Source organism: Leptonychotes weddellii, chromosome 7, assembly GCF_054177405.1.
Source record: "Leptonychotes weddellii isolate Sample4059 chromosome 7, ASM5417740v2, whole genome shotgun sequence".
NCBI lineage: Eukaryota > Metazoa > Chordata > Mammalia > Carnivora > Phocidae > Leptonychotes > Leptonychotes weddellii.
The window spans coordinates 106314700-106324057 of NC_138375.1; the positions used below are offsets into that span (position 1 = coordinate 106314700).

General features: G+C 46.9%; 1 pseudogene; it reads right to left on the reverse strand.

Moving 5' to 3' along the window:
• Positions 1–1446: 1446 nt before the first annotated feature.
• Positions 1447–9010, reverse strand: LOC115938437 (interferon regulatory factor 3-like; annotated as a pseudogene).
• Between the last annotated feature and the right edge of the window lie 348 nt (positions 9011–9358).

The window sequence follows — 9358 nt, forward strand, 5'->3', positions numbered from 1 at the left end:
GTTTTTAATAACGAATGAAGAATGTCATAAATATAACCAGACTTGTTATCTTGTTTTGTTTTTCATGCCCAATTTATGACTGAATTAACTTTTCAGTGAGAATTCTAAATATATTTATCCTGCTAGGTCTGGTTCTCCATTTGCAATATTATCTTTATAGCCATTACCTAGGGGTAGAATATGAGTATGGTGGACAGTTCATTTCTTGATGCCAATCTCCAAATTCAACCACTCCTTGTCCCTTGCTTGGGACTAAAAAAAGGCTTAGATTCTAAACCAACTTCACCATTTTAGTGAAATTTTATTTTATTTATTTATTTAAAGATTTTATTTTTTTATTTATTCATCATTTGAGAGAGCAAGAATGAGAGAGAGAGAGAGAGCACATGAGAGGGGGGAGGGTCAGAGGGAGAAGCAGACTCCCCGCTGAGCAGGGAGCCCGATGCGGGACTCGATCCCGGGACTCCAGGATCATGACCTGAGCCGAAGGCAGTCGCTCAACCAACTGAGCCACCCAGGCGCCCCCATTTTAGTGAAATTTTAAATGTGTCTTCCTTTTATTGAAATTTTAAATGTGTGTTCTTTTTACTCAGTATCATTTAGAATTTTATTTAAGAGAAACGCCCACAAAATATGCAAAGATATAAACAAAGGGTATTTACTGTTCTGTTGTTTGTAACTGAAGAGAAATGGAGCTAACCAAAATATCCATCTGGAAGGGACTGGTTGTATGTATCATAATGTGGTCATACAGTGGAATAAATTAGGTAGAGTTGTATACACTGACATGGATATAATGGAAAAGAAGACTGTAGGCTGTGCTCATAACACTCATAATATTACAGAAGGGTTTTGGAAGGACAGACATCAATAACTGCAAACTCAAATGCATAAGGGGGCCAGACTGGTTTTAGAAAGGGGTCAGGTAGGGACTGTGACAACCTTGAGAACATGAAAAGCAACTGACACCAGTCAGCTTCAGCTAATCTTTGCTAATGAGTTGGCAGATCTTTGGATTTTGCCTGAAAACCTATAAATCATAGTACTTTTCATGCTACTTTGTGATAGTCTATTTACTTCTCTGCCACCTTGAAAGCTCCACGAAAATATTTCAGTTACATGAACCTCCTGATTTTTATTTTGTGGCAACCATTAGAAATATTAAAAAATATATATTGTAAGTGGTCATCTGTGAACTGGATTTGTCTTTCAGGCTCACTGCCTATCAACCTCTAAAATATTCTTACAATGGTTATCTTTGGCAAATCATATTTTAGGATAATATCAGACTATGGTCTTCCACTGTACTATTTATACATTGCTTTATATTTGAGGGTGTTTTTGTTTGTTTGACCATGGCAAGAACCAGTTTACTGGTCGAGGTGAGGGGCAAGGGATCTATACAATGAGGAGTGTGGGCTCAGGCCTCCCCAGTGATTTAGAAATTCATTCCTCCACCAGGTTCTGGAGGTAGGCCTTGTACTGGTGAAGGGAAGGGAGAGTGGGTGGCTGTTGGAAATGTGCAGGTGGACAGTGCTCTCCAGCAAGGAGGCATTCCCTATTAGGGCTGTGTCTAGCAGAGCCCCGAGCCTCGTGGGAACAGCTTTGAGTATCACAAGCCTCTTGATCCACAGCTGGTCCTGGGGCCATGACTCCCCCACCAAGAAACAGAGGGTGTAGCTTGGGGAGTGTCCACTTCCTTCAGTGAAGACTATCAGATCTGCCGGGAAAGGGCCCTGGTCAAACATGCTTCCTTCCCTGATCCTGGAGACCTCGCCATTGGCCCGTGATCCCTGCCAGGAAGGAGCTTCTCGCTCACAGCCCAGGACATCTGGCGATGTCCCAACCTCTGGGCCTAGAGAACTGATCACCCTCCACAGAACTAGCGTCTCCTCCCCACCCACCCTGCCCTCAGGCAGCTCAGCACAAGCCTCCTGAGGCTGGTCATGGCCCTGTCAAGGACACTCCAGGTCTGGCAGTCTTATTAGCTGCCCAGGCCATGTCTTATCTCCTGCTTCTGCCCCCACCAGGCATGGATCCCTAAAGCAGAAGACAATCAGTTGGAAGACCTGGCAGTCCTGGGAAAAGGTGGTACAAGGTGGAACCTCGAACTTCCAGTCCGAGCGGCTGCAGCAGCGACACAGAGGGAGAGACTGAGAAGTGTAGGGCGGCCCAAAGCCCTGGTCCCAGTCCCTCCCACCTTCCCGCTGGCACTCACCTTCTTCCGACACCAACAGCCGCCTCAGTGGGTTTTCAGTGGGTTCCGAGTTTGAGCAAAGAGCAGAGATGCCCAAGTAGGGGCTCAGCAAGAGCTGAGAGGGATGCTCAGGGGCCACAGCGAGGCTTGAGGACCCCCCACCTGGGAATGGGGCCAAGACCATGTCACTCAGTAACTCCTCCCGAATGTTCTCTGGGTATCAGATGTACGGCTCTGCCCTCCTTGTCTGGAGAGGTATCCGGCTCAGGAAAGTCCCCAACTCCTAAAGTGACAAACTTGTAGATGCTGCGCACAGGTCGCGGGGATCCTTGCTGGGTCCTCCGCTAAGCGCTACACTCCCTTCCGGTGGACTGCGAACCGGAAATTCCCCTTCCGGGCCCGGCGGGTCAGAGCGCCCGCACCGCAGGTCTCGGCCCGGCCCAGGTCTGGAAGAGGCGTCGTCCTCTTGCCGGGGACCCTGCCGCCCCGGTGTGTCCAAGACCTGAGAATGAGGAGCACATGCCGCCCTGGTCCCGCTCCCCGGCCAGGTAGGATCCCAGGCCGCCTGGTACCGGGCGTCCGGGTGGGGGCGGGGAATGGCCCAGCCGGGTCTGGACTCCCGGCACCTCTCCCAGTTGTAGCTGCGCGGCCCCTTACCGACAGCAGAGCTTTAGAGCTGTGGGGCTTGCTTTTCTATCTACCGCTTTTATAATAGAAAATACAAATGCTGAAAACGCATTTACATTGGCCTTATGCTAAGAAGTTCTGAACCAAAGTGAGTTTCCAGATTAGTTCACACTAGAACCAGGTGCAGGAGTTTGCCTATCTTTGGTCACCGATCTCAGGAATCTTGAATTTGGTGGATACCCCTGGGCTCATCTAGATACATCTAGATAATGATAACGGGCTCATCTAGATAATGTTTTGGACTAGGGCCTTGAGATACTTCTGACCATGTTGGACTATATGAGTCTCTGGGAGTGGAAACAGCATCTTAAAGATGTCGGGAGAGAACAATCCTATCTCTCCTGGTGTATCCGGAGCTTGTGGGAAAATGCATGGGGATCGTCATTCATTAATTTACTCATTCACTCATTCATTCATCAAAGGTAGTGTTTACTATGTGCCTGGATGGTTGTGGGCCACAGGTCCCTTCATTGGAGCTTGCGACTTGGAAGGTGATATCAAAGTAAATCGATGATCACAAAATAGAAGAAGTAGTGTGATGAGGGTCAGCACATGGTGCTGTGGGAGTCCCCCCCCCCCCCCGGAAATCAGGGAACAGTTCTCTTAAGAGGTGGCACCTGGGCTGAGTTGGGAATTGCATGCTGAGAGACCCACAGGTGTGAGGGCATGAAGGCAGGAGAGGACCTGGGACCTTCCGGGAACAGCCTGTATTCTCTATAGCCTGAGCACTGAGTTTGGGGCAGGGCGTGTCAGGCTTCAGGACTGGAGTGTGGGCAGCCACCTGGTCACAAGGGCTTGATGAAGCAGTCTGGGATGCCTGGGCTCCATCCGAAAAGCAGCTGAGAGCCATGTACAGGTTTTAGGCTAGGGAGGTTTTGGAGCTGTTTTATATATTTATGTCAACAAATATTTTCACCCAGAGTTTTCATTTTATGTTTCTTCGATTTTATGAACCAAGGGGGAAAATACTATGTATTTAAGCGAAAAGGGAAAGTAACTTTTTTTGTCTTAAACAAAAACAAAAAGCCTCTAAGGGCACCTAGCTGATTCAGTTAGGAGAGCATGTGACTCTTGATCTCTGGGTCGTGAGTTCGAGCCCCACGTTGGGTGCAGAGATAACTTAAACATAAATGAACTTAAACAGGGGCGCCTGGGTGGCTCAGATGGTTAAGCGTCTGCCTTCGGCTCAGGTCATGATCCCAGGGTCCTGGGATCGAGCCCCACATCGGGCTCCCTGCTCGGTGGGAAGCCTGCTTCTCCCTCTCCTCCTGCTCCCCCTGCTTGTGCTCTCTCACTCTCTCTGTCAAATAAATAAATAAAATCTTTAAAACAAACAAACAAATAAACTTCTACGAAATGACTGAGAAACTGTAGTTTCTAAGTTTTATACCTTCATATGCTCTTAGATTTTATAGACGTTTCATGACATGGCATGCACAGCCTCCAAGTTAATTAAGCCCTCAGCTTAGAAGGTTGCCGGTAGATTCCACGCCAGTTTCGAGGGTGTGTATGTGTTCTGTATGGGGAGCTGGTTAAAGGCATCCATAACATTATGATAATCCTCCCTGAATATCGCTAGGGTTCCAACTGTATTTCATCTCATTCCTGGCGTCCTTGCCCACTAAGGGCCTTGCTTCCCTGGAAAGGTAAGTGAATACTCAGTTAATAGGAAGAGCAGAAACATGTTCAGTTTGGTGAGAACTTGACTTCCCTGTCTCAGAAGGGGAAAGGGAAAAGTCTGTGGTTTTTGAGAGCAGAAGACGGGAGGGGAGGAGCAGACAGGGTGATTGATGACGCTGTGAAAGCCACACAATTGCTGTCAAGGTGGTTTTTCACCCCTGGAGCAGGGTGATCTCATTTGCTGCTGCATATGCATTCAGCCTTGGTTTTCTGGTCTCCTGGCCATGAGGACACGTGTGAATATGCCGAATGTGTATGTGTGCTCCTGGAAGGCCGGGAGGATTTTAGAGACAGACTAAGCGGGATTCAGATTCTACTCCGCACCTTGCTTTGTGAGAGCCCGGCACAGTTGCTTGCCTTACCTGATCTGATTTCAGGATGCTTACCTGGCGTGGACTTTTGTGAGAATTAAGTGAAATGAGGTATTTATGTATAGTGACTGGCACCCAACTGCTGTTCCATAGATGTTAATTTCTTTCCCAGCCCTGGACTGAAGCTGCCTTTAATTGGTTTCCAGGGGACTAGCCATTTGTCTCCTTAACTCTCTGTCATGCTTCCTTTTCACCGGTAAGGAAACATATTTAGGGTAGCAGAACGACAACCTGCATTCCAGTCCTTGTGTTACTACTTACTTTGGATAGGTGGCTCAATACTTTTGAGACTTAGATTCCCTCTCTATAAAATGGGAACAGTAATGCTCAATGTTCCTGTACCGTCTACAGTGTTTGTGAGGACTCAGTAAAGTAAGGCAGGGTTCTCAAACTTTAGAATGCACCAGAATCATTCATTTAAAACTTGTTAAAACAGATTGCAGGACTCCGTTGTCCTTAGGGGTTCTAATTCAGTAGGTCTGGGGTGGGACCTGAAAATTTGCATTTCAAACCAATTCCCAGGCCACACTTGGTGAACAGTGCTGGGCACACATTGAACACCAGTTGGATGTGAGCTACTATCATCACAAGCTGGCTAGAATTTTAATTTTAGGGTCCTCGTTTTGACTATGTGAAATAATTACTTAATTTTCAATTTATATAGAACTGATAAAAGGAGGGAGGAGGGCGCCTGGGCAGCTCAGTAAGTTAAGCGTCCGATTCTTGATTTCGGTTCAGGTCATGATCTCAGAGTAGTGAGATCGAGCCCCGCGCAGGGCTCTGCACTCAGCGTGGAGTCTGCTTGTCCCTCTTCCTCTGCCCTCTCCCCACCGAATAAATAAATGAATAAAATCTTTAAAAAAAAAAAAGTAGCGAGGAGGAGGAATTTAGTATTTTAGGGGTTAAGAATTTACAAGTCATTTCTGCTAAGGGCATCTGTGTGACCCAGACACAGGAATGAGGGGCCCAGACTGACCAGATCCCATTGGCAGTTTTATCAGTCTGGTCCCCTTGAGGCATTACAGGATCAAAAAACAAATTTCTGAAATAACCTCCTACTGCTTCCTACTAGGTGATGAGGACAGGTTTGGGGGAAATTGGGGAAAATGACAGGAGACTTCCACATGCCAGAGTCTCCTTTGGTCTTTTATAAAAAGTCTCATCATCCCCAGGGTTTTTAAGTATGTCAAGGAAGGATCTTCCCACTGAGGAAATCATAGGCCCTGACTCTTTTATTTTAGAAGGTGGATGGCAAAGATAAGGGGCATGGTGACACCCCTGCCACTTAATGATCGGTCTGAATTACAGATCTAAAATTAACAGCTTCTCCTCCTCCCTCCCACCCACCCACCCAATACTTAAACTCTCCTTTGTCATTGCTTCTCAGAGCTCTTGAGTTGCAAGAAATGCTACCTGGATCTGCAAGCCTTTAAAAACAGCCAGGGTGGGGCTGAGTGTTGAATTAGGGTTCAGAGTCTAGATTCTGCGGTCAGATAGATGGGGCTCATCTCCTGATTTTGTAGCTTGGAGTGCGACCTCATCAAGTGACCTTCTGAACTCCATTTTCTTATCAAATTGAAGGCAGTAACAGCACTCATTTCAAAGGGTGCTTATGAGGGATAATTAGGTAAGCATGGGAGGACTCAGTGAATGACAGATGTTGTTTCTTTGGGGGGACTTTTAAGAGTTCCAACTCCTGCATGCCTCCCCTAAGCGGTCACTTTTACAGAATTCTCCAGCAATGTTCATTTGGTTTGTGGGGCCTACATTCTCAACTTTTCCCAATTTCTTTATATAGCTTTGGACTACAAGAGAAGGGAGGAGCCCTCTGCATGGGGCCTGGGGAAAGAAATGTGGACTCAGGGACAGTGGAAGTTTCTATGAGGAATCCGACCCTGCCTGACCCCAAGAACTTCTCAACCCCTGTGGGGCAGGGGTTAGAGCCATGAGCCGAAGGATCTCTTCTCACTTGGTGATGTGGGACACTCAGTGGTTCAGAGGCCAAGGTGACAGAATGCAGACTTGGGGCAAGGGGTACAGTGAGAATCTAAGGGTCCCCAAGTCTGTTAGCCTTCCCAGGAGGCAGCATCCCGGGCTGCACAGCAGTGTTTTAATAGAGGCCACAGCATTCATGGGATGAGAAGGCAATTCCTATAGGAACTTGTGAGTGGATAGTAGATAGTAATGTACATGAGGGGATTGTTCCCCGGGTTTTCCCTCTGGGTGGGGAGAGATCCCTAAATAATGGCAGTGGGAGGGACTGTGATTATACAGGTGACAGCAGTAAGGCAGGGGACTTTGAGTGATGTAGCTGAAGCATGCTGCCCGGTGCTGGCCACACGGTAGGCGTCCAGGAACCGGTCATTATTACCAGCTGTTCCCTGATACCCTGACCTCTTCCCGGTGCCCGCAGGACTGGGCAGTCTCTGCTGTGAGCATCAGAGGACGGGGGACCTCTCAGCCCGTCCTTCCCTGGAGCTCTTTGAAGAATGCAGAGTGGGACATTAACTTTATTTCAAGTTTATTTTCTCCATCACAAGCATGATGTATCTACTTTTGAGAGGAAAGAGTATCTTCACCTTAGGTGCCAGGAAGTAGTGATGATCCTGGCTGGCTTTGAGGAACACTAGATTGGAGTCAGAAGACCTGGATTCAAGTCCCAGCTCAGTTACCTTTGAGATGTGAGGCCATAGGGGAAAGGAAAAAAAAAGAGAGAGAGAGAGGGAAACAAGCTATAAGAGACTCTTACTGATAGAGGACAAACTGGGGGTTGATGGAGGGAGGTGGGCAGGGGATGGGCTAGATGGGTGAGGGGTATTAAGGAGGGCACTTGTGATGATGAGCACTGGGGGTTGGATGTAAGTCATGAGTCACTGAATTCTACTCCTGAAACCAATACCACACTACATGTTAAATAACTAGAATTTAAATAAAAACTTGACACATTAATAAACAGAAATGTGAGGCCACAGGCTAATTTTTTAACTTCCTCATTTGTAAAATGGGGACAAAACTGCCTGTCCTACCAACAGATAATAAACATAAAGATGTTTTGTAAACTGTTAAGTTCTGTGAAGGGAATTAAGGAAAGTGGTTTTGGCGTGGCTGATGATGAAGTCCTCTAGGGCTACTGGCATTCAGTGAGGGGATGGTCTTTTATTCCGAAATGAAGACTAATGAGAGAGTTCAAGCATGGAGCCAGGTGAGGGACACAGGGGTATTTTGGGATATCCCTGCGTGTTCAGTACCTCCTCCTGAGGCCGGTTCACAGGACACGAGGCCATTAATCTTACCAGAAGGCATCACTGGGCCAAACCTGAGGGTGTGACAGGTGCCCCTCCCTCTCTACTGCTATGGTTGTTTATTGCTGTCTACCTTCTAGGCTGGGAACTTCTAGGCTCTTAGCACAGGGCCTGCCATACAGTGGGTTCACAGAATGATTCAGTGAGTAAGTGAGTGGGAGGATATGTTTTCTTTTTTTGGATCATGGTCCTTGACTATTTTCTGCACATTTACTCTCATTCTCACACCTCTTCTCTTTCCAAAATATCTTCAAAGCAATCCACAAACCAGAACATGGAAACACCAATACTTGGGGCTAAAAAAACCAGGAACACCTGAGAAAGAAAAATATGAATTGTTCCTTCCTGAGCCATTTGTGCCTTGGGGGTCAACTTTGGGGAAGAAAGGAGACTCCCGAATTGGTTGCTGGTGATAGGGTGGGGTGGGGGCAACAGGCAAAATCTGTGGAGAATCAGTCTGTCCTGACACAACAGTACCTTTCTGTAACTTAAAAGATATGTGAACTCTAGGGACTTCCAGCCCTGGAAATAATTGCTTTCTCAAAAAAGACAGGGAACTTAAAAAATAAATCTGGTGATGGCTCCCCTTGTTATTAGGGTTGAAACGGGTGATCTGTGTGTTTTCTGAAGGCTTATATGATTCTAAGCCAGGGAACAGCTTAATTTTTTGCTGGGTTCCTTTGTTGCTCCCATAACCTCTTAGGAATGGTGACAACAATGACATCGATGTGGAGAGTGCCTTTCCTCTGAGGGCTTGCCCTGTACCGCCCCATGCTTACTTTGACTCGTTTTTCACAACAACCCTGTAAGGTCGGTTATAATCTCCACCCCATTTTACAGACGAGGAAACTGAGGCTCAAGGGGTTAAGTAATTTCCCCAAGGTAACACAGTCAGTCACCTTCATTTGAACTTTGTTTAAATCCTGGTCTGATAGTTACATCCGTGCCCTTCTCCACCCCCTGAACTGCCTCCTTCAAAAAGTGTAAGGTTGCCTCTGAAGTATTTTCTAAGCAGTTCAAATACAGCCCTGCAAAATATAGATTGTGTGTATTTCGTGGACAAGAAATCCTCCCCCCTCCCCAATCCCTCCCTTTAAGAGCTTTTTCATCCACTGCACACA